This window comes from Spinacia oleracea, chromosome 3 (genome assembly GCF_020520425.1).
Source record: "Spinacia oleracea cultivar Varoflay chromosome 3, BTI_SOV_V1, whole genome shotgun sequence".
Taxonomy (NCBI): Eukaryota; Viridiplantae; Streptophyta; class Magnoliopsida; order Caryophyllales; family Amaranthaceae; genus Spinacia; species Spinacia oleracea.
In genome coordinates, this window is record NC_079489.1 from 59,325,078 (window position 1) to 59,328,823 (window position 3,746).

The 3,746-nt window shown below is 37.9% G+C and overlaps 1 long non-coding RNA gene across 1 annotated transcript; it reads right to left on the bottom strand.

Annotated features, from left to right (window-relative positions):
* Window positions 1-641: 641 nt before the first annotated feature.
* On the bottom strand, window positions 642-3,219 carry LOC130470355 (uncharacterized). Its single transcript, XR_008930535.1, has 5 exons — window positions 2,915-3,219; window positions 2,763-2,829; window positions 2,558-2,665; window positions 1,933-1,997; window positions 642-977 (listed from the first exon to the last, which is right to left on the bottom strand). It is a non-coding gene; the product is annotated as an uncharacterized lncRNA (long non-coding RNA).
* Window positions 3,220-3,746: the final 527 nt, after the last annotated feature.

Below are 3,746 nucleotides of genomic sequence, written 5' to 3' on the forward strand. Positions count from 1 at the left end.
AAAGCGGAAATCAACGGATGGTTACAATCATTAAATGCAAGGCTGAAATCAAGGGAATGTTACAATCATTAAAGGATAGAGGGGTTACATGCAATAACACTTTGGTTTAATGATAGTTTTTATGATTGCAATTCAATTACTCATGTATAAATAGGAAATGATTGCCCATTGTAGACACATTATCATAAACTACCTTATTGCTTAATACTATACTACCCCCCCCCTTTCCGTAAGAGTTTTCCATCTTTGTTCTCATCATCTTTGTATTATCTTTCTCATTCGGATTGTTAGCACCCCCTCCGACGAATTCAACCCTAGGTAGAATTTGTCCAAAACAATTTGGCGCCCACCGTGGGGCTGACAATCAAGAATAGCCTGATAGTCTCATCCGTTCACTAAGAATAACCCACTTCACCACCATGTCTGCAAACCCCAACTCGTCCAATGGTGTGACTCGTCGTCTTGAGGCCATGGAGCAGCGCATTAGCCTCCCCCAAAGGAGAATGAATCCCTACAATCGCAGATCAGATCCGCAACCTCCGGCGCCACCACTCTCCAACATGAGTACGAACCCCTGACGAACCCACCTCGTCATCAGAAGATGTGTTGAGACCATGGCGTCATCAAAGATGTTGTAACACCCCGACAATTCCCATTTTCTAAAATAACCTCTTTTTAAATATAACTGTAGGGAATTATCAAAGTATTATCGCCCGTGTAAAAACGTACGGCTTATTCAGAATTTTGCAGCGGAAAACATAAAACTAACTTTTGGGTTCATAATTAATCTATTACATATTAGGTCCAAAACAATTAACTGAAATAAGGAAATACGAATAGTACGACAAGTTTCAAATTCAAGTTAACAAATTGAATCACTTAATTAAACAAATAGAACTACAAGCTCTCTAATCCCGATCCCAATGATGCATCATCTTCAAACCTGTAGATGGGCAATGCTTATTGATCCTTAGAGACTGCTCACCAGAAATGGGTCATCACAGGATCAATAAGGCATAGCCATGATCAACACACACAAACAAGCACGTAATCAGCAAAGCTGAGTACTACATACTAAAGCAATAAAAATCCTAACATGATACTATTAAACATAATTAAGGGCAAACAAAGCATGATAATCTAACGACCATACCTAACTAGACTAAGCTAGACTGGACTAGACTTTTTATAACAATTGCATTATTTTAATTTAAATAGGCAATGGACCGAGTTTTCTAGCTAGGCGAGGTACGGGCGCGACTCCGTAACCTCGGTGACCTGCGATATCGAGGAACGTTTGACTGAAAATAGGACGCGGTGATCAATCCGGTCCGAATGAAAGGCCATGGGCTACCACCATGAACCCCAACTCCTGTTTGTCCGTCACTTTAGACGTGCACAGTCTAAAGCTATTGCTACTCAGTTTCACTTTACATGATTTACAAATTGACACCCTGTTATGACTCAACAATCACATAAGGCATGCAACTCACATTTATTTATAACTGTTTTTATCTTGGAATTGAGTAAGTGATCACAAAGGCATCTAACAAGACTCATTCCAATTAACTCCAATCTTTTCTTTAATACTAATTAACCCCTGAATATGGGTATAAGGTTTCAACTTACTAAATGAGGTCCTCCGCCCTCATAAAGTAGTGAAAAGCTAAAAAGGGAACAACAATTAACTGATCTGAATTATATACTAAACAATCTAGCGTTCCCAATCAAACATGTTTGCATCAATCTTCCATACTAACATGTTAAAATCCTCAAAATGCAATAAAGGTTTAATATGTTCATCCAACAGTATCAAACATGCAGTTTCAACCCGACTAAGTTCATCAACAACATTAACATAACCAGGTTCATCAATAATACACATGGTTTCAACAATTAGCACACATTCCAAGCACACAGGTATGTACGTACCTTGTGTAAACAAACTGATAGGCCACTTTAACACTTTCAAAAGTCGCCTAAAGAGAATTCTCCGCCTAAAACAACCAATAAATAATCTCAATCAATTTCTGATCATTGACAACCATAATAAAGCATTCTAATTGCATCCTAAGCATATTTAGAACTTTCCCCAATATCAAAACTTAAACATTTGATTTCCTAGAATCATAATTGTTGAATTAGTTATTGAAATTCGTTGAAAACTTTTGCAAACATCGTACTTTAAATTTTCCGCACTATAGATTCATTTAAAAGCTTCACCATGGTCAATCTACGTCCCTAGTACATTGAAACAACAAATTTAATAATCCATACTCGACCTACCATGATTTACAATCATAAAAACCTTGAATTTCATACTTTAATCAATCAAAAAACTAATATTTCAATGCATTTATATAATCTGAAAATAAAATAATATTGTTTAAATTATAATATACGAATCTGAAAATTAATAATTCAATTACGCACGTGTAAAAATCTGAAATTTGCAAATTAAACCATGAGACTTATAATCTAAATTCAAGAATCATAATTTAAGCTAAAAATATATATAATTAAGACATTCAATTAGTCTAGGGTTTAAGGGTTTAACCGAATAAGGGAAGGGGGAGAACTGCCGGCGACGAGGAAGGCTGGGCGGCACGCGGCGGTGCGGCGAGGAAGGCTGGGCGGCACGCGGCGGTGCGGCGAGGTGGTGTTGCTGGCAAAACAATCAAGGCATGGTTTGAGAGCCATGAAAAGGAAACGAAAGAAAGGAAAACACGACGGGAGAACGGAAATAAGGAGGAGGAATCTACCGTGCAAGGGTGGACGACGAGGACGGCGGTTATTGCCGAACCACGAGCGCTCAGCGTGGTGGTGGTGCTGTGCGAGAACAAGAACCGGTTGAGGAGGAGATCAAGAAAACGAACAAGAGAAAGAGAACGACAAGAGAGAAGGTGGGCGTTACCAGTGGCGACGGGATGCCGGTGACGTGCTGGTGGGTCCGGCGGCGTGAGCAGCGGCAGCAAGGAGGAGGGTGTTGAGGGTTTGGTGCTTGTTACGTGAACAGTGAAGGAGCAAGAGGAGGTTTTTTTTTTTTTTTTTGTGTTTCTTTGGGTTCACGTGCATTAGGAAAGGGGAGGGAGTATTTTTATTGGTTTGGGCTTTTACCCAATTGGGCTAGGAGTAGGGTTTAGGTTATTGAATCCGAAATGGTTAGGGTTGCTTGCTAATTTCAATCGAACGTGATTTCGAAATTCGAATTCGTTTTAACGTAAAATTCAAAAATACATTTTGATTTCATAAATCATTAAAATTATTCAAAATGAAATAAAATAATTATATTTTAATTACACATTCATTTCTGAAATCCGTAAATTATATTTAAATGTATTAATATACGTTAAAATATATAAACAAAATATATAAAATTACGGGGGATTACAATCTACCCCTCTTAAAAGAAGTTTCGTCCCGAAACTTGACACGAAAATTCACATATCTTTCCAAACTTTTCAACTTATTCTTATTGTAGAAGCACTTTGTGCCACTCTTGTTCACTCTTTTGCCAACACAGAGTTACTTGCAATATTCAAGAACACATTTTCTTATGCGGAGAATCTATTTACTTGCATCAACATGTAGAAGTGGCTAAAAATAAGCATAAAATGCATAAAAATACCATAAAAATAGGTAAAAAGCGCGAATTTCTATCGCATTCTACCCCCCTTAAAGAAAACGAGTTACGCCCTCGTAACTCACCTCAGGAAATAACTCTGGATACTTGATCTTCATTTCAG